General features: G+C 38.8%; 1 non-coding gene across 1 annotated transcript; it reads right to left on the bottom strand.

Annotated features, from left to right (window-relative positions):
* Nucleotides 1-15423: 15423 nt before the first annotated feature.
* TRNAV-CAC lies at nt 15424-15497 on the bottom strand. Its single transcript has one exon. It is a non-coding gene; the product is annotated as a tRNA-Val (tRNA).
* Nucleotides 15498-18337: the final 2840 nt, after the last annotated feature.

The following is an 18337-nucleotide window of genomic DNA, read 5'->3' as shown; positions in this document are numbered from 1 at the left end:
AATGAAGAAATATTAGGTCAAAAATAATGAGAATCAGAACAAAAAGTTTGGTGCCTATGTCTATATTGTGCCCTTATATGCCCAAATCAAGAAAGATGTACAATAGAATAAGATGATTGCTATCATAGTTAACGTAATTCCATTTTGTAGCCCATACAGATTTAATGGGTAAAGATACAGTAAAGTATACAAGTGGGCGTGAGACAGCCTATAGGATATGAATTTAGATATCATTGTTTTTTTTTCTTTTAAAAGTTAATTAAATTATACTCCATTCAATTTAATTAGATTCTAGTATAAACTTTATAGTCGGGGATGGTGCTTGTGGATAAAATATGTGGAGTTCAAGTTTTATACTGTATAAAATGCAAATTGTTAGTGTATTTGTCGCAGGTATAGTTTGCTGATAGGTGGATGTTGGGGGTGCTTGTTTTGTATAGTAGTTTATTTTCTTGAACTCTTTTGTTCATTAGGGCATCCGCAATGGGCGGACGGTGACACGCCCGATGGCGCGCATCGTCCGCGCCATCCATCGTCCGCGCCCATTGCGGGTGCGCGCCATAGGGCGCGGATGATAGTCGCGCCCTATACTTCGGTCGAGGAGGATAGCGCGGACGAGTGCCATCGTCCGCCCCATTGCGGCTGTCGCGGACGATGGCCATCGTCCGCCCCATTGTGGAGGTCGCGGACGATCAACTGCGGACGATGGCACGCGGTTTCGTTTTTTATAAATACCGTTCATTTGTAACATTTCATTTCACTCGATTTCATTTTCGAAACTTACAATTACATAATTACTACGAAATGGATTCAAGCCCCAATAGTCCTAAGTTTAGCGCAGGGGCGCATTGGCCGGGTACAGAACCCGGCGATTATCGTTCGTTCGACACCAACGCCCATTACGATCCCGATTTCAGTACGGAATCGTATGGATTGTCTGACATGGAGCCGTCTCCGCACCGCCCAACCGCAGCGGCCGATCCCGACCCCGCCGCGACCGCTTCCGCCCCAGCCAGAAAGAAGCGGAACCGGCAGCGGGCGCAGAAGTTGTCGCCTCCCGGTGATTGCGATGAGTACGCCCCCGGCCGTACGAACTACAACGACGACGAAACTCTCACCTTGGCCCGGTGTTGGGTAGATATATTGGAAGATCCGATATTCGCGAACAACCAGCGACAGATCGCGTACTGGGAACGCATCACGGACCTCTACAATTCGGTGAAGCCGTCGACCGCGTACAAGCGCAAGCGTGAGCAACTCCGCAAGCACTGGGATCAAGTCAAGAAGCAAGTGAACTTGTACGCGGCGGAGTTCGAGAAGTTCACGCGGTCACAGGGGAGCGGCGAGAGCGCGAGCGACGTGCGCGCTAAAGCGCTGTTGTCGTACCGGTCGATGTACGGCGACTTCAAGCACGAGGCCATCTGGGCGCTCTTGATGGACAAACAGAAGTTCCAAGGTGGAATTCTGCACACTGGTGCGCCGAAGAGGACGAAGACCACTGAAGCTGGTGATTACACGAGCAGCAGCAGCGGCAACCACCCGATTGACCTCAACCGGACGTACGTGGATGAAGGGAGTTCCGGCACACCGGTGTCCTTCCGGCGTCCTCCCGGCGTCAAGGCTGCGAAGGCCAAGGGGAAGGCGACCGCGACTTTATCGTCGACCGCTGCAACCCAAGCTCCGGTCCCGGTAGAGCTCCCGACCCAGACGGCCACCGTGTTTGAGTAGTTAGCAACAGCGTCGATGGCAAGGACGATGTTGCAGACGCACATGGCCCTCAAGAAGTGTACCGACCCCGACGAAGCCGAATATCTCCGGGCGTTACTCGATGAGCTGCGTCGGAAGTTGGGAATTGGTCCTACTTAGTTTTTTTTTTATTAGTTCAATTATGTAACTTTTTTTATTAAAACTTCGCCGTTTGTTATTTAGACCGTTTTTTATTTACTCGTTACTTGTTATTTGAAAACAGTTAAATTAATAAACAAAACAATAAAATGATGATGTGGCGCACCTTAGGGCACGCCTTAGGGCGCCCCACTGCAGGTGGGGAGGTAGGAGGATAAAACTGCTGACGTGGCGCGCCATAGGGCGCGCCTTAGGGCGCCCCATTGCTAATGCTCTTATAACTTTGTGGCTTTGAGCATTATACTCAATCGAAAAGTTATTACTTCTAACCTGAGTATCTATAGTTGGAATTATTTAAATGGTAAGGGGTAGTCGTTTCATGACTGGTTTTGAATACGGATTAATTAGCGACCAGATGCATGCGTGTTAGTGAGGGTTAATTAGTTGTTAATTGCTTGATCACCTAATTAATTGTTCGTGGGTTATAGAGTTATGTACGTGTCTTTTACAATTATTACTACTCCCTCCGTCCCCTAATAGGAGTCGTTGTTTGACCGGGCACGAGTTTTAAGAAATGTAAAGAAAAGTTGGTTGAAAAAGTTAGTGGAATGTGGGACCCACTTTTTTATATTGATTTTATAATAAAATGTGAGTGGAGTGAGTTAGTGGAATGTGGGACCTACTACCATTTATGGTAAAAATGAAGAGTGACTCTTAATGGGGGACGACCCAAAAAGGAAATTAGCGACTCTTATTCGGGGACGGAGGGAGTATTATATTTTACCTTCATGAGTAGTAGGACCATCTCAGTTATTTAATCTTGTAAATATTATAAACGATAGTTGCATTTTGTCGCTTTATAAGTATATTAACCCTGAAAATTTGTTTTACTTTAACTACTATCTTTATATTTTTAAGATGTTAAACATTGAGAATGATGGATAAGTAATGTCTTCATTTATATCGGTTATTAATATTAAGTTTGATATAAAGTATTAAATTACATACTATAATATTTTAATTCGTCCAACTTTTAAACAATCAATTCTAACTATATATCAACTCAGTTTGTCATTGTACGAAATCATACGATGAATTAGTAGTTATTGAGCTTAAAATATATGTATATTCATTCAATTTTCGAATTCAAATCATGTCTCCAAATACATGAATTATTAATTATTACTGTAATATCCTTTATAAATAGTGCCTCATGAATTTTAATATGTAATTAGTAAAGTATAAAAAATAAGGAATAGTTGAAATAGTGTTATTAAATAATAAGTTTCACATTATAAATAATAATGTCTCGTGAAAAAGATTAGTTTCGATCGACGCACCAAAATAGCAAAAGATTAGTACTCCCTCCGTCCCTTAAAAAGAATATTTCCTCTGTCCCAAGTTACTTGAGTCATATTCCATTTGGGGTTGTCCCAAATTACTTGGGTCATTTCTTTTCTTGGCTAAAAACAAAACATCTAACTCACCTACTTTATTTTTTCTTTTACTTTACTGTATCTTCTTTCTCTTACTTTATTCTCCCGTCTACTTTATTTAACTAACTAAACACAACTTTCTTAAATCCCGTGTAAAAAAGAAACGTCTCAAGTAACGTGGGATGGAGGGAGTATTTAAAATGACATGAATTTTAATGTACAATTGGTAAAGTAAGAGAGAAATAAAAAAGAAAAAGTGATTAGAGTATTGTTATTGGAGAACCAGACTCACCTTATTAGAGAGAACAAAGTTTTCTTAAATAGTACTTCTATTGGTCTATTTTTAATGGATATCTCAAAATGACAAATATGGTCTATTTTTAAGGGACGTTGGAGAATTTTTTGAAGTGCGAATAGAATAATTTTTCACATGAATATCAGTTACCTCAAATTAATGTTGATGTGGTCGCTACAAATTTACATTGCTTAAACGGCGTAGTTAAATGTCCATGCCACATCAGCTAGAAAAAAAAATCAGTTACCTATTTTGTGTGTTGGATGTGTGAAGCATCGAATGAAATAGATGTACAAAAATTGATATGTTGAAGGAAAATGTTAGAAACAAACTTATTTGTTTATGAATATTGTTTCGTTATTATTTAGAAGGCGTGGAAGGAACGAATGCATGCTCACTAAAATTCGACAAATAATTCAAATAAAATAAGTATGGTACTTTTCTACCAATAAAAATAAATTGCTTTAGAACATAGAGTTTGCATGTTTTAATTAGATAATAACATGAATGAAGATGAGACAACACATCTATTGTCATTTCCATAATTTCCCTTTCCTTGTTTTATCCAGGTAACCATTTGCTTCAAGTTACCTTTGTTGAATATTTGAATTGACGAAGACAAAGGCAAAAAATATTGGTAAAAGTCGTATATATAATGATTTTATGATTTATTTCAGCAAAAAAAGTATGGGTAATATATTAAAACTAACCATAATTGATTAGTTATATGGGTAAAACTAGAGTACATTTTTACAAGAATTGGTAAAAGTTTCTTGTCACGTACTCACTCCGTCCCGGGCTACTCGCCCCTTTCCTTTTCGGCACGGAGATTAAGGAATGAGAGTGTATAGGAAAGTAAAAAATGACGGCTGTAGGTGAAATTTTTTACTAAAAATGGAAAGAGTGCAAGTAACTTGGGACGCCCAAAAAGGAAATAACTGCGAGTAGTGCGGGACGGAGGGAGTACAATGTTAGACTCGCCGTTGTGGTTGGACCGTGCTGGTCGGCTAGCAATGGCATCAACAGTTCGATCGCAATGTCATTTACACTATAAAAAGAAATACGAGAATTGCTGACGAATTTACTAACAACGAATAGGCTCCTGAAAGATTACTGGGTAACATCAACAAAAATATTTATCATTAAACCTAGTCTATGTATAGTTCTAGGCAAAAGTTTATTAACAAGATTTTCTATTTTCAATTACTACTACAAAATGCATCAACAAAAGTGTAGAAAGTCAATGTGTATGTTAGTACTAACAAATAGTATAAATGATTAATAGTATATCCAATATTACTTAAAGAATTTATTTTATGAACTTTTTCTAAACTAGCTAGTTGATTATATATTTTCCTATACGTATAAATTGTGACTTAAATACTACTAATATATAGTATTACTCCCTCCGTCCCAGTTTAAGAGTCCTATCTTGTCATTTCCGTCCGTCCCAGTTTAAGAGTCTCATTTAGAATTTACCATATTTGGACATAAAATTTAACCCCACTGTTGATGAAATTTACACTCAAATGTCATTACTTTCATAAAAATAAAACAAAACAAAATCTTAAACATACAAAAAGTCAAAAGGGTCTCACTTTCCACTGCCTCACTTCAATTATTACATACTCCAACAACCACTACCTCACTTTATTTATTACACACTCCACCAATTTCTTAAAACTCGTGCCATAAAATCTTACTCTTAAACTGAGACGGAGGGAGTATTTAATTATAATGTTGAAGAACTTTTACCTAATCAAGTGGTACTAAAATAAACGAATCTTATGTACATTTAAATCAAATTACTACACTAATACACTATCATAAGTAAGGCTAAAAAAGGTTTATCAAACCTTTCTACCGCATATATGATCTCCTTTCCCAAAATAATGCAATTCTTTTATTACCCCAACTGTAAGAATTCATATTTACTCAATAAAAGCGAACAGTAGAAGAAGAATAAGACCATCGTCGGGGTTCAAACCCGACCACCCGCTGAAAGACTTTGGGCCTTAATCCGCAAACCCGGTCGAGCAGGTTAATTTGATTCCCTCAAAGGCGGGTTCGGATCCACCTTTATTCATTTTTAATTTTCTGCTCTTCCACAAGAGCACAACACTCACATTCATGCTCTTCCGCAAAAACATGCTCTTATACTATTCAAGGGTCTCACTATTCTATTATTCAATTTAAATACTTCAATTACTAAGAGCATTAGCAGTGGGGCGCCCTAAGGCGCGCCACGTCATCAGTTGTACTATTGTTTTGTTTAATTAATTTAAATGTTTTCAAATATAGTGTGCAAACGAAAATTAACAAAAAAAGAATAAGTAACTAAAAACCGGCGAATATTGATTAAAAAACAAGTTACACGATTCAAGTTTACACAAAAAACCGGCTAATCTACGCAATTCCTAACTTCCGACGCAGCTCATCGATCAACGCCCGGAGATATTCGGCTTCTTCGGGGTCCGTACACTTCTTGAGGGCCTTGTGCGTCTGCAACATCGTCCTCGCTATCGAGGCTGTTGCCAACTGGTCGTACGCGGCGGCCATCGGGGTCGGGGTCGGGACCGGGAACGGCGATGGGGTTGCGGCGGTCGAGAATGATGTCGCCGGGGCCTTCCCCTTGGCCTTCGCAGCCTTGACGCCTATGGGACGCCGGGAGGACATCGGTGTGCCGGAACTCTCTTTCTCCATGTACGTCCGGTTGAGGTCAACCGGACGATTACCGCTGTCGCTGCTCGTGTAACCACCAGATTCGGTGGTCTTCGTCCTCTTTACCCCCCCGGTGTGCACAATCCCGCCTTGGAACTTCTACTTGTCCCTCAAGAGCGCCCAGATGGCCCCGTGCTTGAACTTGCCGTACAGGGACTGGTACGACGACAGCACTTTTGAGCGCACGTCGCTCAAGCTCTCGCCGCTCCCCAGTCTCCGCGCGCACTTCTCGTACTCCGCCGAGAACAAGTTGATTTGTTTCTTTACCTGGTCCCAGTGCTTGCGTAGCTGCTCCCGTTGGCGCTTGTACGCTCTCGGCGGCTTCGCCTCATTGTAGCGCTCGGCAATGCGCTCCCAGTACGCAATCCGCCTCTGGTTGTTCGCGAATATCGGGTCCTCCGATATATCCACCCAACACCTCGCCAATATGAGGGTTTCATCCGGCGCGTAGTTTGTACGGCCGGGGGCGTACTCTTCACATACTTCCGGAGGTGGCAACTTGTACGCGCGCTGCCGGTTCCGCTTCTTTTTGGCGGTGGCGGAGAATGGGGCGGCCTCGGCGGCGGCGGAGCGGCGGGAGGGGGCGACAGGTCGGTTTGGTGACGGCTCCATGTCAGACAAATCGTACGATTCCGTGCTGAATTCAGGATCCTACTGCGTGTTGGCGGCGAATGATCGATATTCTTCGGGTTCTGTACCCGGCCAACGCGCCTCACCACTGAACATCGGACTGTTGGGACTTGATGAATCCATTTCGTAGTAATAAAAAATATGAGTTTCGAGAGTGGAATCGCGAAATCAAATGTTACAAATGAAGGGTATTTATAAAAAAAAAAAACAAACCGCGTGTCATCGTCCGCCACCATCGTCCGCGGAGCCCACAATGGGGCGGACGATAGCCTATCGTCCGCGACATCGTCCGCCGCTCCCACAATGGCGCAGACGATGGCGCGAACGATAGGCTATCGTCCGCGCTATACGCCGCGGACGATGTATCGGCTGTGAGCATCGGGCGCGCCCGATGGCAGGCACCGACAATGGTGCCATCGTCCGCGCCCGAGGACGATGGACGCCATCGGGCGTGCCATCGGACGCCCTATTGTGGGTGCCCGAAAAACATTTCCACAATATCAAAATGCATTCAAAATACCCAAAATAATATTACAAATTACTAATAGATTAAAAATTACATGATTGATGAATTTTGTTGCTTCCTAATTGAAGACACAATAACATGCTTATATATATAGGCTACAAAATTGAGAATTGCAACCATAAATATGAACATACCTATCTTAAGTAAAAACTGACATTTGATGAATAAGATTGACTGTCACTACTATTTGATGTAAAAAAATCAATTTTTTTAAAAAAACGGTCGAAAACGGTTATATTTTTGGGAATCCTATTTTTTGAATTATTTTAGATTTTTTATGCATTAAAAAAAATAATTTAACGGAATAAAAACACGCCCAATCGCGCATGGGGCGATTGGGCATCACCGCCTAATGGAACATTGCCACGTCGCCCTGCTCTCCGGCGTGCTCTTGCCGACGGCAAGGACGATGCTCTAGCCCAAGAGCACCGTTGGGGATGCTCTAAAACCCATGTGCTTTTGGCTTGACTTTTTGTAGCTCGCCGTTCTGTGGCTTGAGCATTTGCTTTTCATTAAAAAATAAAAAATAAATACTCCACTAAAGAATTGAAAATAAAGTAAAAGAGAGAACAACATAGAAGAAACTCTCTTCTATATTATTCTCACTTTTACTTACTTTCTCTCTACTTTAACTATTTATTACTCTAATAAATATCATTTTTTCAAAACACGTGTGAAAAAGAAACGTGTCATCATAGCTAGGACGGAGGAAGCAGTATAATATAATAATATTGAGTAAAAAAAGCACCACGTTGAATTATGTCTTTGCCCTAACCAATTAAGATACAAGTGTCTGTATTTATATGCACTTGGAATTATTTTTTTAAAGTATGTCTTTGCCAAGTGTCAGTATTTATATGCACTTGGAATTATTTTTTTAAAGTTGGTCTCCAAATGATGAAAGTATATATCTCTTTTCTAAATGATGGCCTAAAAACAGCATATTGTTCCTTCCACACAACTTTATGTACATGTATAATTTGGTTTGTACCACCACAATATCATTAAATGCCCTTACCTAATTTTGGTTCATCTTAATTTACCCTTCTTTTTTCTTTTTACCAATTAAGGATTGGTAAATTACCTAATCTTAAGAAATTTAATTTCATTCATATTATACAACAAAGTTGATATTGCTAGATTTTATAAGTTTTCGATTTAAAGGTTATACTAAAAAAAATTCATATAAATTTGTTATGGAACTCTAATAGTAAGTCACAAGTAAACATATTGAATGATCTTAAGGAAGTCGAAGAGATACGGAACAATCTATTAATGAGTGGAAGCGATCGGCTATGCATTTTGTTTTATCCTTGGAGTATTACTTATTATCTCAACTATTTTCTTCTTTAGAAAACAAAATTTCCTTCTATATATTCAATAACTATCGATTTATCCTTGGTCGTTCAAATTAGTGTAGCTGAAATAGTAAAAGAACAAAAATGAATTGTAAACTAGTACTACTCTTTAATCCATATATCCAACATCATCTCTATACGAATCTATTGATTCTTTATTTCATTTTATACTAGTGCTACAGACACGGATTAAGTACTAGATGACAAAATTATGCATGTATGGGGTACAATTTACTTCCTCCGTCTCCAATAATTTGTCACCATTTGATTCGATACAGATTTTAAGAAGTTAGTGGAATATGGGTTTTGTGACATCCCTAACCTAAGACATGCATCATTTTCCATATTAAATTTTTTTTATTATTATTGCATATTTATTGTTTATTGTATAATAAATATTATATATATATATATATATTACATACATATTAAAAAGGTATAAGCGTGTGTATATACAAGTATGCGTATGTGTGTTAGTTTAAATTTATGGGTGGTTATGTATAGTGATCTTCTATAATATTAATATAGATGACTTCTTCTTTTATTATTATACATATTTTATGTACACATGGGGTACGCTCAATTTAGGAAACATTTTAGGACATCAACAGTTGGGCGGCCTAAGGCGTGCCACGTCATCAATTTTATCCTCCTTCCCCCCCACCTGCAGTGGGGCGGCTTAAGGCGCGTCCTATGGCGCGCCACATCATCATTTTATTGTTTTGTTTAATTAATTTAAATGTTTTCAAATAACAAGTAACGAGTAAATAAAAACGTCTAAATAATAAATTACGACGCATTAATAAAAAAAGTTACACCATTCAACTTACAAAAAAAACAACTAAGTCGGTGCAATTCCCAACTTCCGACGCATCTCATTGATTAACGCCCGGAGATATTCGGCTTCGTCGGGGTCGGTACACTTCTTGAGGGCCTTGTGCGTCTGCAATAACGTCCTCGCCATCGACGTTGTTGCCAACGACTCAAACGCGGTGGCCGTTTGGGTCGGGAGCGTTTCCGGGAACGGAGATGGGTTTGCAGCGGTCGAGGATGAGGTCGCGGCCGCCTTCCCCTTGGCCTTCGCAGCCTTGACGCCGGGAGGACGCCGGGAGGACACCGGTGTGCCGGAACTCCCCTCATCCACGTACGTCCGATTGAGGTCAACCGGGTGATTGCCGCTGCCGCTGCTCTTGTAATCACCAGCTTCGGTGGTCTTCGTCCTCTTCGGCGCACCAGTGTGCAGAATTCCACCTTGGAACTTCTGATTGTCCCTCAAGAGCGCCCAGATGGCCTCGTGCTTGAAGTCGCCGTACATCGACCGGTACGACAACAGCGCTTTAGCGCGCACGTCGCTCAAGCTCTCACCGCTCCCCTGTGCCCGCGTGGACTTCTCGAACTCCGCTACGTACAAGTTCACTTGATCCCAGTGCTTGCGGAGTTGCTCACGTTTGCGCTTGTACGCGGTCGGCGGCTTAGCCTCATTGTAGAGGTCGGCGATGCACTCTCAGTACGCGCCATACCTCTGGTTGTTCGTGAAAATCGGGTCTTCCGATATATCTACCCAACACCGGGCCAAAATGAGGGTTTCGTCGTCGGTGTAGTTCGTACGGCCGGGGGCGTACTCATCGCAATTTCCGAGAGGCGGTAACTTTTGCGCCCGCTGCCAGTTCCGCTTCTTTTTGGCTGGGGCGGAAGCGGTCGTGGCGGGATCGGAAGACGGCTCAATGTCAGACAACCCGTACGATTCCGTTCTGAAATTGGGATCGTACTGGGTGTCGGCGTCGAACGAACGATATTCACCGGGTTCTGTACCCGGCCAACGCGCCTATCCGCTAAACATAGGACTATTGGGACTTGAATCCATTTCGTAGTAATAATAAGTTTCGAAACTGAAATCGTGAAATGAAATTACAAATGAACTATATTTATAAAAAACGAAACCGCGTGCCGTCGTCCGCGTCGATCGTCCGCATAGCCCACAGTGGGCCGGACGATGGCCTATCGTCCGCGGCCATCGTCCGCGTAGGCCGCAATGGGGCAGACGATGGCGAGGACGATGGGCATCGTCCGCCCTATACTCCGCGCCCTTAGTATAGGGCGCGACGATCGTCCGAAGCCTATGTCACGCACCCGCAATGGGGCGGACGATGGCGGGCGCGGACGATGCGCGCCATCGGGTGTGCCATCGTCCGCCGCATTGCAGATGGCCTTAACTTTGACAAAACCTTAGCCGCTATATTATTATAATAAACATATATGTGATAATACGTGGGAGCTAATGGAGAAACCATGCATGTATTTTGATTAGGTGGACAAATTTAGACCTAATGACTAAGCTTTATAGGACACCTTCATATTTGAGAAAGTATAATTAAGAAAATAAGGAAAAGAAGAGGAAGGAGACAGAGTGGAGACAGTATAGAATCTGGAAAAATAAAAATAATTACGTGGATTGAGGACCGAGGGTTGTGAATTAGGAGACAGAATAAGAGGTTCGGTTAGACTCTTGTCATAAACATGTGTGTATAAATTGCACTTTTAATTTTACGTGCGTTATGTAGTTAATTGCTATGTGTTGACTTGAAGTGAATATTTGGATTATATGATATGAATCTGATATAGTTGTGCTATTTGATATCGATGGTGGAATATGACATGGATATGTGAGTGGTGCAATGGATATGTTTATATGTGGCATTAGAATATCTTGAATAATTGGATTAAAAATGATATGTGACAATCTTGTCTTAGGTCTGATATCAATGATAATGGAAATAGACCTACGGGTCATATTCAATGATTATGGACCTACGGGTCAAAGAAAATATGCAAAGAGTGACCTTCGTGAAAAGGTCAAATCAAAGAGGGGCCTTCGTGGAAAGGTCAAAATGCAAAGAGGGGCCTTAGTGGAAAGGTCAAATAAAAGAGGGACCATCGTGGAAAGGTCAAATAATAAAAAGGGACCTCCGGGTCGTATACAATGGAAATCCCGGGCAGATACCAGACTTGATCTGTCACAAAATATTATAAAGAACGGAGAGGCATATGCATATGAATATTAAATTATTTATGATATTTATTACTTCTGGTGATATATGTTGGTGAAAGAATTTGTTTGATTTTGTGTGTGAAATTAAAGGCAAGGTTTATATACACTGAGTTGTGGCTCATATAAATCACTGATATTTTTCAGGAATAAGATATCAATGAAGTTTTTGGTTGACGTGGGTCGTAGGAACTGCATTTGTTATCAGGTTCGGTGGCTGATGCGTTTTGGCAACCTTCTCCTCATCATTTTCGCATATAGATAAATGTATAATATATAGAGTGGTGAGAGGGTCTCATTACTGTTTATAATGTTTTGAAATATGTACTTGATAAAATGTTGGTTTTTGAAATTATACAATATGTGTATTTTTGTATTTGACGTGCGGAATATTTATTTTTAAATTTTGAATTTATTTATAGTAAGTGCATAAGTTATAAGGGGTGGGGTGTGACAGGTTTTACTTTTATATGGTATTAGTTTTATAATAAAATATGACTAAGTGAAAATGACTTAGTGAAATGTGAGATTCACTACTAAAAATGGTACAAATGAAATGTGACACTATTAAAAATGGTATAAATGAAATGTGACAAATCTTTGGGAATGATACAAATGACAATATTTGGGAATGGTACAAATAAAATGTGACAAATCTTTGGGAATGGAAGAAAATGAGGGAACAGTTAGTTTCTTAGGTTGGAGAAAAATAATTTAACTTACATTTAATTTAATGTATCGCATGTAATATTCCTCAATTATAACCAATAAAATAATAAAGTAGAAAACGTAATGCACACGAGTTGAATTTTTTATTTTTAAGTTGGAAAATAAATTAATTAATCGATTACAAAAACGTTGAATTTTCCAACAACCAAATTAATTGGAGTTGTGGAGACACGTGTCGCCTGGGTGTTCATTTTCTCTTTTTGTTGGAAGATCTCTTTTTTGTACACGTGCTTTCGCATCTGTAAGTTTAATTACTTCTTTCTATGGCCAACTATATTGACAATTTTTTTTAATAATCCAAACCGTATGGGATTGTCGATTTGGTTGTTCACCTACCAATCTCAGGCTGGATGGAGTTTAATCTATGTTCCATCAACATGTAGTATTTTCTAACCAAACAATTTAAATTTAATTTGAATAATAATTCAAAAAATACTACTTCAGTATTCACATTAATGTAGCATAGCCAAATTGCTGAAAATATCATTAAGTTTGGTCAACTTTTGTTTAAGGCCACAGTTTTAAAAAATAGTTAAAATGTATCATAATTTTGACAATTTTTTCTATTATCTCGTATGCAAAAACAGTTGACGTCATGCATTCATATCATCACATTTGATATATAGTTACCTCTTTTAGCAATTTTTCTATCTGAGCGTAACAAAGATTGACTTACAATTAAAGCTAGAAAAATGGCTAAAGGCATACTATGCATAAAAAATGAAGACATTCAAGACGTAAATTTTGGTCATATGATATTTTGAGAAAATTGTCAAAATCGGTTATTTTTAAAGTTGTGAGATTGACCAAATTTGATGATTTTTTTAGCGCTTTGCTCTTTAGAATATGGTAATATTAAGATAGGAGAGTTTGCCAAGTATATAATTCATACTCTCTGATTCCTACTCAAAATTTACAAGATTTGAGATGGTTTGAAAAATAAGATGTGATAGATTGGAGTATGATATATCTAATAGTATTAATGTAGCGATTAATGGGTGAAGACTAAAGATAATACTCTAATATTGGATAGATTTTAGGACTTACACAAAAGTTGTTGGGAGTCAACTTCTATATATTCTACACAAAAAACAAAAGAAAAGAACAAATAATCAATAAATCCTCTAATGTGCAAGCGTTGAAATTGTCGATTAGTTGCCAAATTGGTTTTTAAGACATTTGTGTTCAAACTAGATTTCTATCACACGTGTCATATTATTTTATTAATAAATTAGGTATTTCTTAGGTTTTTGTTTTAATATTGAATTCATATATAATGTGGTTCAAAACAATGCTGGAGTGGAGATAAGTTTTACAGTCATGCATGAAGGCAACCTTTGAGGATGATATCTATGTGACATTTGAATTCTTATTATAGCATATATGATTGTAAAAATGTCAACTTTATTTATATGTATATGTTTGTAAAAATGTATGTAAGAACTTTAGCATTCGGCCTTATTTTGCCTCGGCTTTTATTTGTAATCTAACATTTATTTTAAAGATAAAAAATGAAATAAATTAAATACTAGTAGTAAGATTTTTATAAATTGATTAGCATATTTAATTTTGATATTCTATAATTTATCTAATTCATCTGTATTTGATCAAATAAATCAACTAATTAATTATATGATTACTTTGTATGAATGAATTGTGATAAATAACTTGGGTATATCTTATAAATTTTGTAGTAGTATATCTTAATCAATCAAATAAGCACTCTAAGGGAATGTAATTTGTTATATTGTAAAAGTTACTTTTTACTATTAACCTCTTAGTTATACAAGTTTTATTTTACCGTTATGGTACGTCTATATTACTATGTCTCACATCTCATTTTTATTATTTATAATAAGTGGTCTTTGTATTCCATTATCTCATTATACTCTATTTTACCATAAAACTATACTTCCTCCATCCCAACTAAATTGATACAAAACTTTTGAACACGAGGATTAAGAAATTGTGTTAAAAAGTAGGAGAGACAAATAATGTAGGAAAGAAAAAGATAGAGTAAAGTAAGTGATGAAATAAAGTAAGAGTGATTAGATATTTTGGTTTTTGTCAAAAAAGGAAATGACTCAATTTAGTTGGGACATCCCAAAAAAATACGACCCAACTTAATTGGGACGAAGATAGTACTATAAAACTAAAGTCTATATTCTACTGATTTTTTCAACTCACGTTCTTTAACAAATTTGAGTTGCAAAAAAGTGCGACATATTTCAACGAAGCTAGGTATATCAAAATATTTGTGAAGCGAATTGCTATCTCTACAAATAACTAAACATTTTCACCCTTGCCCCATACTTCATGACTAAGACGGTAAGACCTATCAAATTTCATTTGTCTTTTACCTTTTGAGCTTTCACGTCACATATGCATTCATGTAATTAAATTTTTGGGTCACTAAACGACAATTTATATTGAATGTGAATTAATGGATTGATTTGATTAAGTTCAACGAATGTATGACTAAGATGGATAGAAGTTAGGTTAATGTAGCTCTTAAGAGAAGCATGATGGTCACCAAACTTGGGAGAAAGATGCTTTGTATTTGAAGAGTGAGTATTGGAAGTATGTGTCTATATAGTTAGACAAACCATTAATGTTCCTTTATATTAAGATGGCCAAAATCCCTCCATTCATGCGAAAGAAAGTAACATCTAGTGTGTTTTTCATTGTGTGTAATACAAATATTTAAAATCAATATAAAGAGTAGTAACTTATTTCACAGGCGCAATTCTAAAAATTATCAATAGTCATGACTAATTTTTTTACTTTGGTAATCTTTATAGCCATCACCAAAAAAATATTCAAAAATAAAAAAGTAATGTCTGAGCCCGGGTTCGAACCGGGGACCTCTAGTGTGTGAGACTAGCGTGATAACCGACTACACCACCCAGACAATTGTGACTTGTTTATCTTGTTATGAGTAATGAAATATCATTCAGTTCCTTTGTAAAAATGTAGATAAAACTGAGTAGGAAATATATGGATTAAATCTCCCAAAAAAACAAGTAAACGAATACATATGAATTTATAAACAATTAATTAATTTTATTATACGAGAATTAAACAATACTACGATGTAAATAGAAACTGAATTGGGCCTGAACAAAAGTCATACTAATAATCTCCAACTAAAAAGTGAGACAGAGGAGTAACAAACTAATAACTTAAATGAATTGGAAATTGATATCTATATAGGATATCCATTTCTTATCTATTTTCTTGTTCCCTTGGATATCTTAGTTATTGATGGAGGTTAAGGTAAATCAACACTTTCCATTAATTGATGGTTAGTCGAATAATTTTTTAAATTGTAATATAGAATAATAATTTTGCAATATTTTGCAATTGTTCAACAATGATCCAAATAAAAAAACTATATGACAAAGTCAAATATGACATTACAATAAAATGACGTTGTTTTAGACAAAATTATGCCATTTTATTTTGATTGTTGATTAAAATGGCACTGATTTATCTGAAACGATGTAATTTTGTGTCATGTTCGTTTTGATTTTGATCATTATGGGATATTTGTGAAAACATAAAAAATTATTTTTTATATTTTAGCATTAAAAGTTATGAAAATAATAGGAATCGGAGAAAACACAAAGAAGGATATTGTGCTTCACAATTTCTTAAAACTCAAGAAGTATATGTATTTCGGCCCAAATGAATTAAGCAGACGGTACATAATTTGAAATGGCCCAAAAGACTTATTTAAGACTCCTTGACCTATTATAGGAGTAAATCTCACAAATATTTTCTTAATACCATAACAAACAGCTATCAGGGCATCCCCATCTTGTTAAGTACCTAGCCACAATCGTGGAGTGAACTCTCAAATAGAACACACGCAGCAATTTAAACGTAACCCAGATGCGATAAGATGAGCTTTATTGGTAAGAACGGAATGAAAGCGAAACATTACACTCAAAAGGAATAACAGAGGAATAACTGAGGAATGAAGTAACAAACACTGCCTCGGATCAACGATCCTAGCCCACGACAATCACTCAATTGACAGCTCTCAGAAATGTGGTCTCTCATGCTTATATACTGCTATCTCCAGCTCATCATTCGGTTATCATTTCCTCCACATGCCAACCACACTCCCTCCACACGCCAATCCGGATATATCTCATGCTCTTTATTTCATTTGCATCCTACTAGCATGACTAGGTGCATGCGTCACCTCCTATGTTGCATACACACGTCAGCTCACACCTATGCATGCAATAATACCCCCTCTTAAGGTTCCTTGTCCTCAAGGAACCAAGGGAACCTCTCCTTGATCACATCTGAACTCCCACGAAGCATCCGCCGGCGACCGACCGGACCAATGTATCAGCCACTGAGTTGCTGCAGCGTTGTGTCGCTTGACCATCTTCCTATCGAAGATCGCCTGGGGCACATCATCACTAATATGCGATATGAGAGGCAAGTCTGGAACAGGGCCGACTGGTGGGGTGTCGGCTTCAACAAGGAAACATGGAACACATCATGAATGGTTGCGGATTGGGACAGATTCAGCTTATACGCAACCTCGCCCATCCTATCCACAACTTGATAAGGCTCGATGAACTTGGGATTGAACTTATGGTGCTTCCCTCGGATCGAATTCTGCCGGTAGTCCTGCAATTTTAACCACACCCAATCACCGGTAGTCCTGCAATTTTAACCACACCCAATCACCGATTGTGAATTCCCGATAAACCCGGTGCTTATTAGCCTGCCACGACATCCTATCAGCAGCCTTTTGCAGATTCCGTTTGAGCACAAGAATCATGGTCTCGCGATCTCGGAGAGTTATGTCCACCGCCTCCACCTTAGAATCCCCGGGCAAGTAAGGCACATGCAAGGGAGGAGGATAAGGGTAGAGGGCCTCGAAAGGGGTCATTTTGATACTTGTATGGTAAGTCGTATTATACCAATGCTCCGCCAACCCCAGCCATTGAGCCCATGTGTTGGGTTTCTCTCCCACCGAGCAATGCAAATAGCACTGCAGACACCTATTAACCACCTCAGATTGTCCATCAGTTTCGGGATGGTACGCAGTGGAGTATTGCAATTCGACGCCCAAGAAAGCAAACAGATCCTTCCAAAAGGCGCTCATAAAAACAGAGCCTCGATCACTCACTATTCTGTCCGGTAACCCATGGAGCTCGAACACTGAATTAAGGAACACCTCTACCACCGTCTTGTCTGTAAACGGGTGAGACAAAGCCATAAAATGAGCGAACTTGCTCAAACGATCCACCACAACTAAGATAGTGTTCTTCCCTTGCGATGTCGAAAGAGACTCTATAAAGTCCATTGTAATGTCCGTGAAGAGCGCCGTCGGCAGCGGCTGCAGTAACCCCGCGGGAGCTGAGTTGCCTGCCTTGAATCTCTGGCAAGTCACACAAACCCGTACGAACTCCCTCACTTCCCTCAGCATTTTCGGTCAATATAAGAGAGAAGACAGCCGCTTATAAGTTGCTAACGCACCTGAGTGTCCTGCCAAAGCTGACTCATGAAACAAAGATAGAATTTGAGCCTTAAGCTCGAGGTCATTACCTACTACCAGTCTCCCCCTGTTTTCTCAATTCATCATTTCGCCAAGAATATTTCAGATGAGAATCAGCTCTATGCTCCTTACTTTCGATGATCAGTTGGATTTGAGGGCCAGCCACCCAAGACGCCTTGATTTTACCAATAAGCTCAATCGGAATAATATATGAGGTCAGAGTATGA

Source organism: Salvia splendens, chromosome 1 (genome assembly GCF_004379255.2).
Source record: "Salvia splendens isolate huo1 chromosome 1, SspV2, whole genome shotgun sequence".
NCBI classification, from domain to species: Eukaryota; Viridiplantae; Streptophyta; class Magnoliopsida; order Lamiales; family Lamiaceae; genus Salvia; species Salvia splendens.
Note: the sequence above shows the minus strand (reverse complement) of the source record. Positions and strands in the feature narration are given on the sequence as shown.